Here is a 22,818-nt window from a genome sequence, read left to right as displayed (position 1 = left end):
CGCGAAGGAGATCAAAACCTGGAACCGGAGATCACAGTCACAGGCTGACTTCCCTCATTACTGGGGGCACAACCTTGTCATCATGTGAAATCCATCATCTGCTCTGTAAGAACCTCATCTGAGTTCTTTGGCCTCTCTCCTTACCTTGAACAAGGAGTAGTTTCTACAGAGGAAAAGCCAAAAAAGAAGAAAGGCAGCAAACCACCTAGTTAAAGAATACATATAGCCCACAACTGAGCAATGCTTCTTTTACATATCTCCACTGCTTAATTTTAAAGAGGACATATAGTTTAAGCTTTTTTAAAAGTGGAGGTGTTTCCTTATTTCTTTTTATTTATTGAGATCACAAATATACACCATCAAAATACATAGCACATGTCTTGCACATGCCTTTAATTGCATGATAACTGTATTTAGTAGGTTTATACATGAGTTTAGCTAACAAAAATCCAATTCTCAATGGTAACAAATGTAAAAAGAAAAAAACAAAACAAAGTAAAACAACTGATGTTAGTTCCTGAGAAACTTTGCAGAATCCAAACCATCAACTGATCCATTTTAGTTTCTTGTGCAGGGCTAGGTAAAGGCTTCTGGTCTATTTATTTTAGCATGGGATTCTTTTTTAATCTTTGCTTTTAAGATTGGTATGGAGTGGAATAACATATTTCATTAACATTTTGTCTTAATGAAGGTGTGTTTCAGTTCTCTTCTGACTGCCCCCTCCTTCCAAAACACCTACACACATAGTCACACACTCCTTCTGAAAGAGGAAATCCTGCTTCAGTACTGTGGTGTTTCATCTCAACAAAGGAGTGAGTGGGACTGAGAGTATTATTTCACAAGAGGAAGAAAAACCTGATTAATATTTTAGAGAAATTATTATCCTTGTATTTGTTGAAAGTTTAGGCTAGAAATTGTGAGCACCAATTGTGACACTCAGAACACTGTGAGTCTAGAGCAGCCTTCCCATGGAAATAACAGACACAAAAGCAGAGAAGGCTTGGCTGAGTTGTCTACACATAGATGCTTACTGTAATTTGAGGTACATGCATGTGGACACCTAAATTTAGGTAGCTTGATCTTGAATTAAATTTTTTACTTGTAGATGTCTGCAGGTGTGACAGATGCTTATTGTAGACACTTAGGCCATAATTCAGTTGTCTATGATGACCACATACAAGCATCTAGTATCATTTGAGATTTCTCAAAGTATCTGAGACATCTGCACAGAAGGGACAGATATGACACAAAACCTGTGGGAGACTAGAGACCTTCTGGAAGAATAGCTGCAGGCATCCCAAATGGCACTGGATGCCTGTGTGTGGGCAACTGGACAACCTCCAATTCAGCTGCTCCCCCGAGTCTCTCTCTCTGATGAAAAAGCTGATGACTGAGGATCAACTTTACCTCAGTGTGCAAAGTATTTAATATCTGAGTCAGTCACTTAACCTGATTTAGCCAATTCAATACTCCTTACAAAACTTCAAATTATACTAGGCCTGTGAACTCAATGAACGGTGTACCCAGTCATAAAAATTATTAAGATCTAGATTCAGATCCAAATGTTCATGGCACTTGCATGTGTCCAGTCCAAGGTTTTGCTTTGGTCACAAAGATAGCAAGCTGAGTCAGGCACAAATATCAGATCTGAACTGAGACTTCCCAAACTGTAAGGGTAGGTGAACTTCAGGTTTTGATTCAGGTTTACTGTCAGTTTGATATCTTTTGTTCTGAAAATCAATGTTGATGGGTGGAGGTGTTTGCACAGAGAGGCATGAACCAAAGGAGAATAACACAGCAAACACAGGGCATGTCTGCACTAGGTAATGTACTGATGACATAGCACCCACTGGCAAGCTCCGAGCTGTTCACTGCTGGGTGGATGCACCAGCTTGCTCAAAGACAGTACAGAGGTCCTTGCACAACACTCCACTGTGTGAGGCAGACATGCCTCTTGGGGGAAAATTTTGAGAAGATATAAATAGCTTTTGTGTACGGCTGATGAAGTTTGTATCCAAGGGATTTGGTGCTGTAAGGTGTAAAGTTTTAAAACAAAGAAAAGGTAGGATACACATTTCTTCTCTGCTTTTTGCTCTTTTTTCCTGCATTGTGAGGTGAAGGTGAAGGGATATATATATTCAGACAACTCAGGAAGAGTTTATGAGAAGAAATGCACATATTAATCTAGAAATCTTTCCCTACAAATCAACTTTAGAATTGGAAATCTGAGGGTTTGATGGTTCATTACCTTGCCATATATCCTGTAATTTCTCTGCTATTGTTCTGAATTTTGTATGCACTATTTAAGGAAAACTCTTCCATTGTCGTTTATTAAATGCATTTAAACATTTACCCCTTCGTAAACATATACACATTCATTAAATGGGAGACTGAATTTTCACATTTGAAAACAGAATATTAAGCATCTAAATAAAAAGAAATGGCCTGTTTCAAAGGCACTAACTACCATAAACTTATTATATAGTAAGTTGAAATTTAATTTATAGTTGGCATATTTTGCTTGGAATGTTATTTACTTTTTAACAGCTTCAATTATTACACACTTTTATATTATAAATACATGGAAATATATTTATTTAAAATCCATATTTACCATCAGAATGTATCAGTCTGTTAAAATCAAGACAGGCCATATGAATTTTTACATGACTGATGAAAATTTTTGCACAAAGACTAATATTGATGGTAGAAATTATTTATTCATTAGAAGAAACATTTTCTTACCCACAGGAGTTTATTATGGTATTGGTTCTGCCAGTAGTGGTACATATGCAGAACTCAAGACTGAGACACTACCCACTGAAATATGTACATAGAGTTATTTCAGCTGACTTTCTGCTACTCTATTAATTTGGGTGATACTACTTAGGGAAAACAAATAGCATGATGACAGAAATCCACTTCCCTTTTGTGTTAAGAAGTAGGATTTTTGTCATATGCATGGTAATAACTGATTTAGACAAGCAAAGTCAGCAAGGCGACTCTTGCTACAAAACAATTGCTAGTTAATTCTTGTGGGAGAAAGGGAGGAGATATGTTGCTTGGGAAGTAAATCTTAAGAAAAAAATACTATTCCCCTCAATAAATGAAACATTTTGGTAAGAAAAAGAATATTCAGGTGAATTCCATGTGCATGAAATATATCATCACTTGATTGGCCTTTATTTTTCTTTCCTTTTCTACCTAGAGATGTAGTTTCCCAAATATGGGATGGCAATGTTTTAAGATTTCAAAAAGAGAAATATTAAGCCTCCATTTAATAACATTTGCAACCATCAGCACAGGAGCAGCCTGTGCCACGAATGGCCTTCAAAAGTGGAAAATAAAAGTATTCCCAGTAGTTTAAATAGTACCAGTGTTTCTCTAATATGTGCCAAGAGAATTGAGCTCAAACAAGGACTGTTATGAAGTGTTAGTAAATCAGGACAATAAAAAATTAGGCATTTGAGGTTAAATAAGGAAGAGATTGTTTCATGCTATTTGTTTCTTTTTGTCAAGCTTTGCTTTTGCCCTTGTCTTATGAAACAGTTCCTAAAAGTAGTGTTCAGACCATCAGTTTTAGTATCTGAAACAAAGTACTAACGAACACATTTGGTCCTCGATGTGATAAAGTTCCTTTGGCTTTAGTTATTAAGTGCAAAAAAGATGCAAACAATGTGTTAAATCTGAGCCATGGCTTTAAGTTTTATTGAACCCAGGTTTAACCAGGAAATTGTATTTTATCCTATTTTCTTGGCCAGAAAATTTATGCTACAGGTGAAGACTGTGGTTCAGCAGGATTCTCGCTTCATTTAATTTTACAGGAGGTCTCTTAATTTATTCATAAATTTATGTTTACATAGTATCTTCCAATGACAAAGCCATGTATTTATCCATCAGAACAAAAACCAGTAATTTAACTTGAAATAAAATATGACTTTAATTTTTTGGTCTGTAACCCTGAAAAAAGTTTTGATGTTTCGTGCTTCTTAGTCCTATTCCACCTATATACAACTATAATTTATAAGTGATTTTGTGGTGTGCACAAAATAATGTTTGATTATCAATTAGGCATTTAAATTATTTTAAGACAAAATATACTCACAGGCCAGTCTTAGTTGTCATCATACCTTGTTTCCCAAGATGATGTGACTTTTCTTTTGAATGTTATGGATCTATTGGTCTAATAACACTAAACCCCTGCTACATTGCATTACAGAAGCCTGAAGAATTAACCTTGTCTCAATTCAGGTTTCCCTGGTGATATCAAAAAGCTAAAAGTTATTGAAGTATGTAAATTATCTAATCTTATATATTCTGATTATCAAAATTACTGCACTATCATATCTTTAGTACTTATGGGCACTCCAAAAATCCAGTGGTGTTAGTCTCCTCTATTTACTTTTTGATAGCTTCATTGTTTTATCACATTTTTCCCACCTGTAAAAAAAGAATAATAAAATTCAGTTCCATTTTGAAGTATTATCTATATGGGCCAGGAATTACATTAAACAGAAGATACTATCTTTAATAATTTTAGTAAGTCATAATACCTTCCACACTCCTTACTTATTATTGTAAATTTTTCTTTTCCTTTTCAGTTATATCAGTATTTTTATAATACTCTTCAGGTGCTCTAAACTGCTGCCTCATACACTAAAATGAACAAGGTATTTACAAACAGTAAAGCCAGTGCAGCATGGGCCTTTAGTAGCCTGAAAAATCAAAGACAGCCACAAGTGAGATGAGCAAAGTCTTCATTATTCTCATTTTATGGACCAAAAGCTGAGGCCAAAAGGATTAAATTATTTGCTCAATGGTCACTAAGTTTTGAAAAAAAAGCTGAAAAATGGGATGTTCACTGCCACTTTTAAAGACCTGGATGTCTCTGTTGTCCCACTGTGAAAGATATTTTCCAGAAATAGCCGAAACTTTCTCATTTCAGTAATTCTCTCTTAAAACATAGAGGAAAGATTCCTCTTTATATAAAGCACCAAAATTATCCATGATAAAATCCATATTAGACATCTTATATGAACCAGAGGACATATTTTTATTACTATTATTATTTTCAGTAGCACACTGAGGAAAAATAAGAGCACAAAGAAACTGAGGCTACAGCCTGCTGAGTAGTCAGTGCATTAAGCCCATGTAATCTCCCATTCAGTAGAGGATTTATACTGATTACACTGACAGAGATGCTGAATGGATATCATATGTAGTAGAGGAGGAAAAGAGGATACCAGAAGAACATAGTAGAAACCTGAAGGAGAGTTCATATGTGCTGATCATGAGTTTACCACTCCCTCACTGTTTTCATCCTGCCTAAATCTTCTTAGCAAATTAAATTGCATCAGGAATCATTCCTTGGCTTTGGAATCTCATACTAATATCTGGTCATTTGCCCCATTACTTTTCTGAAGTGATCCCTACTGTGCTTTTGTCCTGGGACAACCAGATCTCAAACTATTTCCAGGAACCTTTCAGAAGTTATCACAGAGTGGGGACAATCGCCAACAGGCAGTTTGCACATGGACACTGTCTTGTCAAGCTTAATAGTGTGAATATGGTCAAGATGTGCCATTGGATTTCCGGGCCACAAAAACAGATTTGGGCCCTACTTTGTTTACTAATAAAGCTATCACCACTCTAGTTCTATTATGTGAATCCACAAATTTATTATGAAATTAAATCTATTAAAGATTCTATTAAAGATTTCTCCTTTTTTTACTGTAGTTCTAGTTTGAGGATTTATCACTTTCTGTGGAAACAGCTTTGGTGGTTCTTGCTTCTTTTTTCTCATGCATCACCATTTTTCTTGCATGGAGCAACAATTTCAGGAAATCAGGAGTTTTTTTGTTATTTTTTGCCTCGCTTGTAATATTTATCTTCCTAATGTCTGTGTATAGCTTTCTTAGTATTACACTGTGCTTTGGACATTGTATTCTTTCATGTCCAATGGTATGTATCCATCATTCAGTTATCCCTCTGACCATGGCAACTAAAAGGTGCTGCAAATATTTTGCTTATGTTTAAAGTATATGATTTCAGGAAAACTTAGTAAGAGTTTTGATTAAGGAATTAAAGTAATCCAATGGTAGAATGGTAGTGTGAAAATCCAATGTTTGACAATTTGTCTCCATTTAAGTAAATATGTCTTATATCATTGGGAGTTTCAAGGATCTACATGCTAATAGATTTGAAATATTCAGACACAGTGGAAATTCAGACATTAAGTATTTAGTATTTTAGATGGATTTATTTTATTTAGTTAGTTATTTTTATTTACAATATGCTATATATGTTTGCCTCTGGTTAACAATTATATGTTCCAGGGAGAAAAAACAGATTGCTGCTTCTGCTACACTTCCTAGAAAATTTTTTATTTTGTTAGACTTTCCCCTCCACTGATTATGACTTTCTAGTGTAATAGGACAGTATTTAAGATATTATCTTAGGTTTACCTCATCTTGGCTGAAAGGAAATAGCAGTTTAACCATGAGGTGTTAGAATGAGTGGTCAATGTGAGCTCATGATCAATAATTTTCAACGAAATACCTGTGAACACTGCATCTCATATAGTTAATATGGTGTGTGTATGTACTTAGTTGTTGAGTATTTTGGAGTATAGCTGAAAGAGAGGGAAGGGAAAAACATCTGACCTTCTGAAAACCTCAGTAGACCAAGCAGCCTCTTTTGGGGCCTAAAAACAATCAGCTTTCTTGGCTTTCCTCCTACTGTCCTTGGACCGTAATTTTCCTGGCCTCTGCTAATAGCAATGAATAAATTGAATTACCAGTTCCATGGAATCTCATTAATTCTTCCCTGTGGAAGAGGAAAAGATAAAAATACAGCAGTTCTACATAAATGGCCCAAGATATTAGTTTAAAGACTTATTTCCTTTATTGGGACTCCAGAACTCTTTTATATTTACATACAACAATACAAGTCTGCAATTGTTATCAAATTCTATTTGTCCCACTTTTCTGCTTGCTTAAGCTTCATCGTTTCTCCATCTGAAAAAAAAAAATACCTTCTTGGTTACCTTTACATTCACAAGCTTCTTAATTTTTAATCTCATCTGGAAACAGGACCTTAATCCAGTTTAGTGGTCACAAGGATCCTTAGGATTTAACTGAAAGATTAGAGAGAAAGGAAAGAAAGAAAGAAAGAATCTTAATCGTAGAAGCATTTCTGCAGTAAATACTGAATTCTAACAAGTTCTAGGGGAATTTGTACATCCAAGATCTCTACGAACCATAACCACAAGGGTTATATTCTACACATTCTGAAAGCATTAGCACCAGAAAAATTCCACTTTGATTTAAAATGAAAATATTAGTTGGCCTATAGTAGGGTGACTGACCTAAATCAAATCTAATTGTATGCACTTAGAGCAGCTTGAATCTAAATTATCTACGCTGTACTGCACCAAAAGGCATTAAAAAAAAAAAAAAGGCTTTAGTTTTATTCTCTAACATTTTAAATCTGCAATTTGCGTGTAAACCATTGCTGTGAATAATATCATACAAATGAAGAATTAAGAAAGAGCAGGATTGGTTTCTTGTGATCTCATGTGGGTATTTTTAAATTAGTCTGAAACATTGCCACAGATGGCCTTCTGAAATGGCTAGCTGGTATTTTCCTATACTCCTTTTATTTACTGTTGCAGTTGTTTTATTGCGTAATAGCTCACAAGCAACTGACTGAATTTATTATCAACACAGAACAGAGGTTTTTAACTCTAAAATGTTGTCACTAATGAGATAATTTTTTGTATTTTTTTTTTTTACTTTTGAAGATAGTGGGTCTGTGTGCATGAGAGATACTACCATACATTAATATTTGAACAACCAAGGCACTAGGTAATTATTAAGAAAATTTGTTGAGAAATTATGGTATGAAAGAGGTTATTCGTGTGGTAGATTTCTAGTGCCTTTCAAAAGTCAGAGGCCCTGGAACCAGGCAAGATTGGCTATAGCTGTACTTTCTGTCTCCTTCCTACCTAACATTCCCTTGACTTTTCTTTTTTTTTTTTTTTTTTTTTTTTTTTTTTTACTCTTTCACACACATATATTTATTTCTGTATAACTTCTTCAATGTATGATTTTAAGCAGGTATATGGACACAAAGCTTTCAAATGTATACATGCATATATAAGTGTGCATACATCTTCACACATCTGTACTAATACTTGCTTTCATACATACACAAATCAAAACAAGAAGGAGAGGAACTGAGGTCTTACTGGGAAATTTAAAGAATGTATTCATCTCCTCAGAATTGACATAAGGCCTTGCAGTCATCCCAAGTCAGAAACGTTCCCTCTAATTTGAAGAAATCAAGAAAAGTTACTAAACTCAAAGTTAAGTATATTAGAATGAGTCAGATAACAAAACTAAATAGAAAGCATAATGAATCTTATTTCTAAATGCTAGTATTGTTGCAATAATGTGATGGCTGAATTTACTGCATAGCTGAATTAAATAAAAATATCCCCTTCAGTGGTTAAAATAGAAGTTTAGATTCTTAAGGAAAAGCAGCATCCCATTTACTTCTGAAGTTGAAGGAACTGACAAGTTACGCTTATTGTTTTAAAGAAAAGTGTTTCTGCCTAGAGAGGGTAGTAGAATGTACCCATCAGCTTTCATAATAATACCAATTGCATAACACATTTGTTATTTAATTGAGAATATTCACTACATTGTATTAAAACCACAAAGCATCATGTCAAAAAAAAGCATTTTGAAACATAATTATAGCTTTAACCGACATTTGGAATTTTTAAAATGTGAAATCCAAGCTGATGCAGAACACCCCCACACATCTTTTAGTACACATTTTAAGTGTTAAAAAAAGGGTTGTGTTATGCTTTGTTCCAATGTTAGTTTCATCCTAATTTATTTACAAAGTTCTTGTTCTAGTTTCCTTTCCATCCTTATATACAAGGGAAAATCCACTTAATAGGAGAAAAACATTTTCATTATGGTCTGGTAACATTAACAGGCATTTTATGTGGCTTATGTGACTCTCCCATCTAAAGGAGAGAGTCAAATTTTGTGGCTGTAGCCCTAGGCAAAACTGAAAGGAGCGAAGGATAGTTCCATGAGGCAACCAACACGGCTATGTCAAGTGAAAGACCATGAAGTGGAATCCTGTGCCTGTGTGCCTGGGTAAGGCTGAACAAGAGGAAGGCCAGCAGGGGTGAGAGGCAGTGAAGCTCCCATACCTCTGGCTGATCAGCCCACTCCGTACATGAGGAAATTTACTCCCTCCTTTTCTTTTCCATCTGTGGTTTACATAATAGCATTTCAGGTAATTAACATAAGTCAGTTTAAAATACATTTACTTAGGGTGATACAAATGCTGAAGCAGATCTCATTTTAGTCTAACTCTTATCAGAATTAATTCTTATTTCAGTTAAGTTTGAGGAACCCATGGAACCTACAGAAGTCTTACACTATACCAGCACAAACATCTGCCCTTGCTGAAAAAGGTTATGTGTAGACATCACCTTGTTTCTTACTGAAAGTGGTTAAGATAAATTACAGGATCCAAAAATGGTAATCAATTTTCTGCTCATGATTACTTTCTCATATAGGCAATAGATCACAAGTGTCTGACTCTGTTTGCATGAGGCATTCAAATTACGTAGTGAGACTGAGCCCATACTGAATACCATGACTACCATGATATCATTAATAATCATTCATGCAGTGGTTGGGAAAGACAGGATTGCCAAGAAAAGCAGTTAAGTAAATAGCATTATTTGTTGGCCTGTAAAGTAATCGGATAACTTCTCAGGTTTTTTAAGTAATCCATTAATGTAAGCCATTACTTAACAGTTATTTGACTCCATGTAACCATTGCTTAATTTCAGCACAACACTTAAAAGGGCGGGGAGTGCTGTGCTGCCTCGGTGCCAAATGTCAGTCATTGTATATTTTAATCAGTACATTTTACACACTAGCACAAGTCATAATAAACAGTCTCAGTCACCTGTCTCCACAGTCGCCTTTTAGAAACCACAAATCAGAATGCCATCTTTGCAGAGCCTTCACATGGTAATATACCTGTATACGCATGTGTCCATACATACAGATATGTGTTTATGCACGTGCATTTTTGAAAGATCTATTTCCACATCTCTGCACTATGGAGAAATGGAGAAGGTATCTAACCTGTATCAAGGAAGCTTCCAAGCTGGGGAGGGGAGAAATAGTGAAGAGAAAAAGAAGTTAAAGTGCGTGGTGGAAAGATAAATATGAAGTGATGAGAATACAAAAGGATAAAGAGAGAAGTCACAGTACATATGACTTACTAGGTTCTCACCAGTCTTGAAGCCAGACTTGTACTTCAATCACCCTGTATAACTGAAGGAATCACTTCAGACTGATAGCTTTTATTCAGACCAAGCCTGTTCAGGATCTTAGACTCAGTAAAATATCTGCCTTGCATCCACGTTATTGTTCATAAGCAGCATTTTGTTGGGAAGCAGCAATGGTTTACAAAAGGCTTTACTTTTTTTCTTAGAATTTTCTTAAAATACTTTGCATTCTTTCTTTCAACAGGCTTCAATATGGAGAGCTAGTAGAGAAGGATTATCATAGTTTAACAAAGTGAAAAACTAATTGAATCATTAACTGGCCATTCGGATTCAAATGTGTTCCTCTCATTTGCACCCTTGTTTATACTTCTGCTTTACTGCTGCACATCTCTCTTTAGTTTACCTTGTTTGTAAAACTCCTTAGATTGTAGGTCTACCCTAAAGAGGTCATGTGAAAATGCACATCAAAATGCAAATGAAAGTCAAGGCTTTCTATGTTATTAGTCGTACATTTTTTTCCAGTAAGACTTTTGCTCTTAGTGATAGAAAACACATAAAAAAAAAGTGCTTGAGATTTTACAGCTCTGTTAATTTAGACAACTTTTTGTTTCATACAGTTCTCAGCTTCCCTTGAACGATATACATCGTTGAACAAAATGTATGATTAAACACAAAATTCGTAAGTATCAAACAAATAATGATTATGATTTTGCAAATTAAAAACGTTCCCTTTCAGTGTAAATTAAGTTCTTGTTTATCAGCTACCTTAGTTGTAGTGATAAATTGCAGAACAGTTTTCTCTTTCCATTCCAAATCATCCCTTAATAACAGTTATAAAAATAAAAAGAAATCATATATACAGTTAAGGGCTCTTACTGGTAGAGTTCTAATGTGTTTCTGCAAGAAGTTGCCTGCATTTAAGCGTCTGTCAATTTTTGTTTCAAGTTTCAGTTCTCCTGCCTGAGTACCCTGTTAAATTTCACACTGTATGCCCTCATTTTTTAGTGCCTAAAACCCAGTCAACTCAGTAATATTAGTCAACACACAAATTAAAGAGTAGGTTCTATGATTCTCAAATTTGAGATGCAAACTTGTGTAGACTTTTCTCACTCTGGTCAACTGATATTTTTGATTTGAAAGTGAAAATAAACTTTGGTTCTTTAACATGACCATGGCTGGATCAATTAACAGTTGGTCAAATTTCATGGCCACTACTAACTCCACTTTTATGAAATATAATAATGTACTTATGAATCATAGGACATGTACCATTTTAGGGGTTAGCAGCAAACATCAGTGTGAGGTAAATGTGTATTTGAACACACACACAAAGGCAGAAACTATGGTACATTTCCTCTCAGAAATGTAGTGTGATTTTCTTCCAGGAGTAATCAACATTACTAGGAGAACCAAATATTGATTGTATCTTTGTATTTGCCTATGTACAGAATGCATTTATAAATCTTTTAAATTTTGCTTTGTTAACTTGCTTTATTATTCCTACATGAAAAAGACAGAAACTATAGACATAAGAAGACTGATGCCAGAGCAGCGTACCCATTCACACATAGGTATGCATATTTTAATCCAGTTGACTTATATTTAATTACTTTTGTAGCCTTTCTGGTGGATGAAAGGCAAGCTGTAAGCATAAGGGTTAAAATGCACCATGCACTCAAACTTCACTTAGAAAAAAACAAACACAAAAATCACACACATTCAAGTAAACTTTCAGTCTTTTTTAGCATAAGAACAACTTGCTGAAAAATGGTCATTAATTTTTAAAACATAAGACAAAAAATTAATTAGGTTAGAGAGATGAGAAGAGAGAAAAGCACATCCAGAGGGTACTGCAGCCCCCTGAAAATTCATTCCCCCTCTGTCCAAAGCACCAGGCACTCTTCAACTCTCCTTGCAAACCTGCCTAAAAGGTGGCCAGCTTCACAGAGTTTACACCTTCTCTGATGACTGCCTGCTGCTCCCACCTGCCCATAACGTCCACTGACCACCCTCAGTCCTCTAGAGATCCTGCTGTATTGTTATTTTGTATTACAAGCACCAATACAGGAGAAAAAATCTTGAATTTAGCCAAAATGAACTTTCATTAAAGACAAAGGGCAGTTTGATCACTTTCATGTGTGATAATCTCCCTTTAACTTAGAACAGGCCAATATTTCACAGAACAAGCGTCACTCATGCAGATGAGGACAGCTTGGCTGACCTCTCCCTACACTTGCCCAGCACTATGGGGCAGGGAGATCCCTCACTCGTGATCTGCAGATTGCAGGCTTATTGTCAACATTGAGACTACGCTGGAACAGGTTTTCTTGGTCAGTGAAATCATAAATTATTCCTGATGGGGCAGCTAAGAATGGCTCTCTTGCTTAGCAGGACAGGCTGGGTCAATGTCACAGCTACGTGAAAAGCCTATGTCAAAGCCCATGCTCTTGTAAGAATTTGGTCCTTAGTATAGACACTATATCCACGGAGAATTTGTCATATTGCACACATTTTCCAATTACTCCTGTTTTTTGTAGTAAGATAATAACATATAACATAGTGGGGATTTTCAGAGATCAGTATATTACAGACCGGTTCAGATCTATGTAACAGCAAAGAAGTCTGGAAAATCCATATCTACCCATCTATCTACCTATCTATCTATCTATCTACCTACCTACCTACCTATCTATCTATCTATCTATTCACCTCTGCGAGACAAATTTCAGTTTCTAAAGAACAAAAGATCAAGTATAATGTCCATAATTTTGACTTAAAGGGATGGTTTTTGCTATTTTTCGTTTAATATTTTTAATCTGAACTCATGATCTGTTAAATAAATCATAATAGATAAGAAGGAAAAAGTCAGGTTTTATTTCATGGGCTAATGAATATGATGTGAATGACAGTTAATAGGTTCTTATCAACTAATTATACAGGATTTTGAAATTCCTTATAAAATTCATCAGTATCAGCAGTAGGCAGCTACTCTTACACAAGAAAAATGACCTTTTCCCAGTGAACAATTAATCCTAAAATAAAATGAAAAGTTTGCGAAGGCTGTATCAGCTTATTCATAATGATTTTTAAAAGTTTAAAAGTCCTTGTCACTTGATAACCTACAAGGTTTAGATTTGCTGTGTGCTCTTATATGTTATTAAGATGCAGTCTTGCTGGCATTTACATATTGTTGGTTTTTAATCCTCAAATAGCACTTGGAGTGGGAAAAGAAATTTTAAAGGGGAAATAACCTACATGTTATTTTGAGACTGACAGCAGAGCAGGTGGGAATTATGTCTGGGCCAACGCAAGCAGTTGCATGGAAATTGTAAGTTACCTGTCTTCTCCATGTTTCAGAGGTGTTTTCAGGGCAATATATAATTCTGTCCAGCTTGATTCTCACTCACTACATTTAACACTTGAGCCAGGGTAGGAGCAGAGAATTTGGGAAATGGCAGAGAATAATAGCCCAGTTCATCCAAGTTTCACTTCCTTGCAGCAACTTCCACATTTCCAGTTAAAAACATAAGAGTTGAAAGCAAATAAATAAAGAAATAAAAATTTCCCAGGAAATCAGATTTTTTTTTTTTACTCGAAGATGTCCTTGAGTCAAAACCCACTTTTTCATTACGGACCAGCTCAAAGGGATAAAATAATAATAATAAAAAAGATCATTCTAACTGGGCAAATTGGGTTTAACCAACATAATAAATGGTTTTTACTTTTCCTTTAACTCAGCTATTGCAATAGAAAAAAAATTGAAATCTCTTTGCATCATCTGAATAGACATCTGTTGCACAGACTCTGAAGTCAAAGAATTTCAAAGGTTTTATTTTCATGCTAAATTTTCCTTTTTCCTAGAAAGTCCATGAAATTGAAAAAATGAGAAAATTATTTTAAAAGAGCCATTTTTTTAAAAAAAATCTTTCCTAAAAGCAATTCACAATTTGTCATGTTACCACATCAATATGCTAAAATGACTGTCTATGAATCTTTCCTACAAACTGTTCTGAGAGGAAGAAAAAGTTATTTAGATCATTCTTATTACCATCATCTAAACCACAATAACACCTTGAATAGCATCAAACCATTCTTTCTAATTGCATGCAAACAAATAACAAGGAAATTCTCCCTGCCACAAAGAACTTGCAATCTCATTATAAGACGATAGACAACAGATGGATGTAACAAACAGATGGAGGAAGAATAAGGTAGCAATGAGATGATTATAATCAGCATGATAAGCAGTGATGCATACCAGCAAACCGGCTGCCTAGCTATTATCTATGTGTGTGTGCATGCATGTAAAATTAACATAAATACCATTTGCATGATATTAACCAATTCAGAATGTCTGATGCTGTCAGTTTAGAAAAACAAGGAATGCAGACTTAGGCAGTGAGACCTTGATGACCCTCACATAACACTGGGAAAAGTATTAGAGATGCCTAATGACAGTAGGTGACGAAAGGGTAGAAGGGACTTTCAGTCAGTAACTGGTTTGCTGAACTTTTGCAAAGTGATCATTTTCGTGTTACTGGGAATTATAAGGTGAGGAAGGAAGTTCAGGTTAGGAAGACTCATCCTTCTAGGACTTGTGCTTCTTTTCTTTCTAAATCAAAGTAAAGAAAATGAGTACTAGAGATAGATAAATATCTCTTGGATAGGAGATACACTACGTGAGGAGGTGTAGTCTGAAAGGCTTTATTGCTGAACATCTGAGGCCATTTTGTTTGCTGTTAAAACAGAATTTTGAATAGATTATTCTACTCATAGCGGCAGAATTATTTTGGAAGACAGTGGAATAGCCTTGGGAAGTATTTGATCCAGGTTCTCTCAAAAAAAAAAAAAAAATTAGAAAATGCCTTCTAACATTTAAGACCCGAGCTTCCACAAATATTCAGATGGCAAATACTAGTGGAGAAATACGTTTGTATCTCATTCTCTTTGTTGTTGCAAAGGGAGATGTCTAAAGGTGAAAATATATGTTTAAATGTAAATTTATATTTAAATTTAAATTTATATGAAGCAGATAATTCTGCATACTAATTTGGTTTCTGTGTGTTACACAAATAATTGTCAGGAGCAGTGAACTGCAGCCACCTCTGGCCTCATGACAGCTTTACTATCACAGGATGGCTGAGCTTCAAGAAATGTTATGAAAATGGCAAAGTTCTGCAAACTGCAGCACATATTTTTGTAATTAATTAAACAGTGAAAAACTGCTTCTAAAGTGCCCTACAGAAATTATTTGCAAAAGATGTCCCATGCTGAAGTAGACTGTATTCTTCCTAGTGTAGCACTCAAGGAATGACTTGACGGGTGTTACTTTTACCTTTTTTTTTTTTAATTCCTATACAAACATTAACAATATGCAATAATGTGGATTTGAAACAGATCTGGTGATGAAAATATTGCATTTGCATTTCCAAGAGCGATGGCAATGAATAGAAGAAAGGCTACTTTTAATTTTTCACACAATTTTAATTCTGACTGCTTAAACAAGTTTATATTTCTCATGGGTACTTTAGGACTCTGAGTGTTGATGTTGTTAAAATTCATTCCTTTTCTTAAATTAAGCCAGGTTTTTCATTAAAAAAAAAAAAAAAGACTATGAGGAAATGGATTTCTAATCCATTGCAAATAAATTAAAAGTAAACTTTTCAAATGGATTGTTATTAATATTCTGTTGTTAATGTAATTTGTTGCTGGCAATATTGTATTTTTTCCTAAGATTCTTTATTCAAAAATTATCATTTTTTCTACAGTGTATTTCATTTCACCTTTAGATATAGGTATAATTTTGATTTTAATAGCCATAACTACAAAGAAATAATTACTTTCAAACAAAGGGATTCTTCAAAGATGTGTCACTTTATTAAAGTCTTCACAGATTAACATGATGGGGACATATGAACACCTACTAAAAGCACGAAGTTATTGAGAAAGCTTTCTGCAAAAAAAAAAGTACATAGTTGCTTCCTTTATGCATGCAAATGGAGGTAACTCAGTCATCCTGCCACTGTCGTTTGACTGCACTGAATTAAACAGATAATCATGTATACCCTAGCAGCCACTGATCTGAAGGATAGCAAGCTGGAAATTGCAAAAGGTGGCCCAGACCTACCTGAACGCTGTGAATGGTTCTTTGTCTATGACAGAAGTGTATCCATTAGAGTCTTCTGAAAATGTCCATAGCACTTCTGTAGACATGTAGGTTAAGTCAGCAGGTTCTTTAATAAAGCTTTCAGTTTCTTTCCTGATACGTTTTCTAGATTATTATGCTTGATGGCTTTGAGATCCAGATGTCAGTCATTATTCAGGTGAAGTGAAAAGATCATTAAAAATATTAAAAGTTAAGAAGATGTTAATGTCAAAATTTTGTAATGTTCATGCAATTTCACTAAAATGAAAATTACCTTATTTTTTTGATGTAGTGGTATCCAAAGTAATAGGCTATATTAGAAAACAGCAGCTTGTCTTTTATTTGAAAAATTAAAACACTTCTACTGCTTCATTGCTTTGAAATTTTGCTTTCCATGTTTTCAATATTTATGTCCTTTTATAACAGTAAATATTTTGCAAATGCCTCTTGTGCCCTAAACCCAGAGAAATTAATCTAAGAACTAATACTAAAAAAAAAAAAAAAAAAGAAAAAAAAGGTAAAAAAAAGAAGGAAGGAAGGAATAACTGTGAAGAGGAAAATAAAGTAGATAAATGAATAACAGTAGGGATGAAAAAATACATTAGAAAGACAGGGACAGAAACATTCCCAAATATTCAATTTTATAGAAATTAGTACAAGATGCTACATATATACTACATATATATATATATACACACACATATATACTACATATATACTACATACTACTAATACAAGACATTACAGTAGTACAAGAGACTATTGTAATATGCAGCTCTTTAATTCCAGCTGCTGCTAGGGTCTGAATATGCGTTGCTGAAACAGATTATTGCCTTCTCTATGAAGGGGATACAATGCTATAAAGAATTTCACCATTTCCAGATTATGTTGAAGGAGGAAGAGTATTTTTAGTTGAAGCAATATACATTTCTACTGTTCAGGGATGTTGTAAGAAGTAGTGGGTTTTTCAGCCTTCCTACCTATCTAGTTCATGCCACCAGATGAAAAAAATCCCAAGTCATTCTGGAACAAGGAACTGAAGCGAAAAGGAACAGTGTCTTTTGCTCACAATGTTTCTGGCATATCTTTATGGATGAAGATCTTAGACTCATTTCCTTGTGACTCTGCTGAGAGACAGAGTAGAATCATGAATGCCCTTTAGCTAGCGACACACATCCTTTCTGAAGTTATTCAATCATAGATCCTTCATAACTTTGTTTGTCAGATACTTCTTATGCTGAATTTCATAAATTAAACAAAATATTTCAATGATTATTTCCATTATTCACAAAAATCTAATATCAGTTGCAGTTAATTCAGACTTGACTTTCTGTTTCAAATTTCTTAAAGAATTCTCTCATCTTTTGTATATCTGAAGATAGAGAACAGATAGAAGATCATGAGAAAGTTATCAAGATCTTCTCATGTGTTTTCTCTTTCACATTTTAAAACTTATTTTACAGATTACTGACGTTTTAAAAATTCATCAGCTTTAACCAGCACAAATTAACTCAATTGGAAATATTTGGTAGCTTACAGTTTCACTGACTACATTGCTTATATGTCATGTTTCTGAATGTTTGATATAAATTTGATAAAATCAGATAAGCTAAAGAGTCTGTTAATTACGATGGCTAGCATACTGCAAAGAAGAAAAAGTATTAAATGAAAGGGAGCAATTGCAGATATTCAAACATCAATGAAAAATATCTTGTAATATTCAACCAGGGCTACAGGGTTTTGTTTTGGCTTTGCTTTCTAAAGACAGCGCTAAAACTGCTGTATAATGTCAATCTGATGAACATTTGAACATTAGGGACATAAGTCTCCGCTATTGTAGAGTTAGGACATTAAGATGATAAACCATTTCACGGACACTTAGAACGGAAGCTAGAACAAGAGTTTTGAGTACTGTATACTCAATTATGTTTCCCCTCTCTATCTTTTTTTATTGTTCCTAATTACATATGGGCAGTCTATTGGTATTCCACAGCGATATCAGAGAAATCTTTTTCCTTTCTATTTTTTAAATTTGTGAGTATTTTACTTATTCCAGACTAATTTGGAGTATAAATCTAATTTGCCTATTCTAAGCAAGTAGCATCATGCGTTTTCCTTTGATATTGTCTATCAACATTAAGCATATGATTATGATAAAAAATGGAAGAACAGATACATAAACAGCAAAACATATCTCATCTGTTGTCAGGTCTGAATATTGACAGCTTAAAAAAATACTTGGACAGTGCTGAGAGTCATGACACCTAACAGTTAAACGTCTCAAATTCTTAGCACTGAGTTAGGCTCTCAAGCTGCCTATGTACTGTAGTATTGTTGCTGGGTACCTAAGAATGAAATATATGGCTGATGATACATCAAGCAGAGGTGAGACAATAAAGCCTCATCTGTAATTCTCTCTTTGCTATAATTCTCTTCTGTAGCTGTAGCCTTCAGTAAGACACCCATGGGAAACTGAAAATCCCTTCTGAAAATGCAGATCTCTTCTCAGCTTAGACACTTAAATCATGCGACTGAACAGAGTTGACCACCACTTACTTTTTATGGAAAAACAGTATGAGAAAAGAAGGGAGTGGTTGAATTAGCTTATACTACCCGTCTCATCATATCCCGTGCACTGCCTGCAAAAGCTCTCTAGCCAAGGAAGAAAGTGTCACGGGAGACAGCAAGAAGGGCATAGCTCTACATCCCCATAATCAGGACTTTCACATCAGAGACGGGAGACCTCTCAGATTTGTCAGAAATGCTCCTTCACTAAAGAAATCTGAGCCTAAAAAGCTGTGTCTTACCTGCAGATGGTCTGCAGATATCGCAAGGTAAGGGCACTAATGGGACTGACTGTCCCTGCCCAGCCCCTCTCAATGGCTCCCCCCACCCTGCCAATGGCTCAGGACCCCATTTCAGCCACCCTGGGCCATCAGCCCCTGCCCCAGGAATGCCGCAGCAGGGCCCATCTCCAGCTCTCCGCAGCCCTGCCGTGCCAGGTCATGGGCCCTGTCGAGCCAGGCCCATCTGCAGGCCCACAGTTGGGGAGCACATCTGGACTAGGTTATACTTTAAGTGAAAGAGCTGTCAAACACCAGCTGAGCTTGGAATGTCTATAAAATTAGATCTTGGTAACTATTTTTAATGTCATTTTTTGCACTGTTTTGAAAGTGAAAGTTGAGAATTTGTAACCCCATATGCCAAGAAGGGAACTGACCTATTCCTCCTTCCCAGAGGAATGTGCCAGCTGCTAGACAGATACACAGAGCTCCTACACTGACATCGGGCTTCCTCCTCTGGACTTCTTTTGGTGAATTTGTCCATGGCTGCTGCATTTTGTATTGCTGGACCGCATTAGTCCAGGTAGCCCAGGGAGCGTGCTGGGCACAAGGCTGAAGAGCTTGTAGATCTCAGGCAGCTTAAGCAGCTGGTGAGTACCTAGGTACTCACATCAGATAAGAGGCAAATGCTTTCGGGCCTGATTTGTAGCAGAATTTTAAGTGTCTAAGCAATCTGTGAGACGAAAAACGCTCCCTGAACAGGATAAGTGTTGGTTTTACAGACTTAGAGATCTAAATCTTGTTTTGGATCTTACCCTCAATTCATACTTTTAAAACCCTAAATGATCTGTATCAAGGATAGCTGTTCTTCAAGAGGCACATCACTGCTGACAACTTTAATCCTCACGTCCAGACAAAAATCTCCAAAGAGAAACCTCTCTTGTCCTAGAGAGACATAACTTTAACAGGGCTGATCATGTTAATTACTGTCATTATTCTTCAAAAGGACTTTGCTAGAACAACTTCTCATGGGAAAGAAAATCCATTTCTTCAACTTTCTCTATCTTAACATAAATACGCATAGTGATTCTTCATAAATGAGAAAAATGTTTTTGAGAGGCAGATGGAGAAACAAAGGTGATTTCTAACTTAGTGCGCTTATAGAAGTTTCTCAGATATTGTACTAAGTCTGTGCAACTGCCTAAGTAGGATACAACAGGTCTAATGATTTATCTGCACTGAAGAGTGATCCAAACCAAGCGTATCTGGTAAATGTATTTGTATATAGCCAGGTGTAAGGATGTATAAGAATAACTCCTTGCATGAGACTGGCAAATTGGCGGAGTTAGGATCACAGAGGACATTGGGTAACCTTTCAGAAAGTTAACTGTTTCAACAAGTACTGAATCCTGTGGATGCCTTTGGAAAGTTGGTAGGTCTTAGGATCATTTCAGGTGTGAATAAGAGGATGGAACTTAGTGAAATCCAGGTGACAGGCAAGCAAAAGCCTATCAAAGCAGTGGTATAAGGCACAGAAACACAAAGAATGGAGTAGAGGAAGGAAATAAACCTCTGCAGCATTTATTCCTTGGAATATGATCCAAACTGTTATAGGAAACAAGCCTTTCAGTACTTGTTTATTGCTGTTATTGGTGACAGGATAGAGGCTGGAAGGAGCAGAAGAATCAGCAAAGGAAAACATTACTAGCTGAGATATTTGTTTAATTTAAAGATGTGAAGATACATCTAAAAAAGAATTCCCTTTCATTTATGCTCTGAGTATTTTATATTTTGTTAAAGAATAAAGCTTTTCTTGAAGCCGTCTTTCCTTAGACATAACCATACCTTCTCTGTCACCCTTTTAGAGACCCTCAGCAGCAGGAAAGTTTGCTTCTGAACCTCCTAACATATTCTTCACCTTTATTAAAAAACAAAACAAAACACAACACCAGGAGCTGAAATTCTTAAACAACACACAAGGATTTTTTTTTTTTTATAGTAATAACCTCATGTGTAAATGCAGACTAGTGTGCAAAAAAGCCCATTAAGATGCTGAGTGCTAAGAAGATTTGTGATTGACTCCATTTACCCCTGAAGGATAGATGATTCTCCACAGAATACATTGACCCCTTCCAGGCTCCAGAAGCTCATTCAGGGGTCTTAAACATGTCTGTTTGGAAGTTCCTTCCCACCAATATAGCTTAGGAGCTGAGGGGGAAAAGGCAAGGCATCTTTGTCTAAGGCTTCGATGCACTTAAACTTACCACAATTATTTTCCTATTTAGTTTGTTCAGTTGTTGGATAGCTCAGTAGGTAAAGCCAAGGATTAAAAAGCAAGAAAGAAAATAAGAGGTGGTCTGAGATAGGCTGAGCTGTAGTCTAAACAAGGAGAGAGTGACTGTGCATTATCTTCATGTGAATGGAGATTCCTGGGATAATGCTTATGGCTCTTAACCGCAAAAAAAAGACTTTACCAATAGCCACCCATTGTCCTGCTTTTGTCAAGACTGAAATAAGAGAAGACGGGCTTTTCAGGTCCGGTCTGTGAGGATGGCAGGGTGGAATGCATTTGGATTCCAGCTGAGTGTTTGATGTCTTCATTTTTGAGGCCTCTTCTGAAAAAGAGCTGGCAGGAAAGTGTGGCCTTACATAGAAAAAGGGCAAGTCCTGAGGCAAGTCGCTTCCCTAGTAATGAGTAGACATCCAATTCTATTATAATAATGTGCTTTCATTGCCACAGTGGAGCTAATAGAGTTGTGGTGACTTCACACCTGCTGCAGCCTGGAAAAAAAAAAAAAAAAAAGGCACCATGAAATCTCCCAGAAGGCTACTGCTGTCTATGGGCAAGAGTGCAAATGACAGATAAAGTGTCTGACAATGACATATTGCTTTAGGACTTCAGTGAAATGTCTAGAATACTGTAGTATAATCTCCAACTTCTCTGTCTCTGAAAAATAAGAAAAAGGCAAAGAAATGATACATACAATTAAAAGTTACCATTTCTTTTCCTGATTATCTGTGGAAACCCTAGTACTCCATCTGAGAAGCTGAATCGAGATTTAAACTCCTCAAGACCATGTATGCCTCCATGTATGCCTATTCAATCCCATACTTGTTTTTATTACTATTAGAAAAGAACCATTACAGTAGTCTTATAGTTTACATTCACTTTCAAACTACAATTTGTTTTGAAAAATGTCAAGATCAATGGAAATGTTTCCAACGGCACAGGACTGTGTTATTGCTTTTCTCCAGATTCCACTGATAAACACAAGCTTGTTTTTTTTAAACAGCAAGATGCCATCTTTTTGACAGATACAGTATGTAGTTATGTCACAGCATTATGATAAACCTTATAGGGAAGACACAGCACGGTCAGAGAGTTTCTACATTCCCAGCACAGTTTCCATGAAAGGAACGTTTACATGACCCTCAGCGCAAAGTTTAAATATATGCAGCAGTTTTGTTGTTAACTCCTTGAACTTGCTTGCTGAGCAGCCTGTGACCAGCAAAATTCTACTCGACTGGTTACGGTGTTAGTGTTAACATTTTCCTGTCTTGTC

Source organism: Platalea leucorodia (assembly GCF_965183815.1).
Source record: "Platalea leucorodia genome assembly, chromosome: 3".
In the NCBI taxonomy this organism is placed as follows: Eukaryota; Metazoa; Chordata; class Aves; order Pelecaniformes; family Threskiornithidae; genus Platalea; species Platalea leucorodia.
This window is presented reverse-complemented; position numbering follows the sequence as displayed.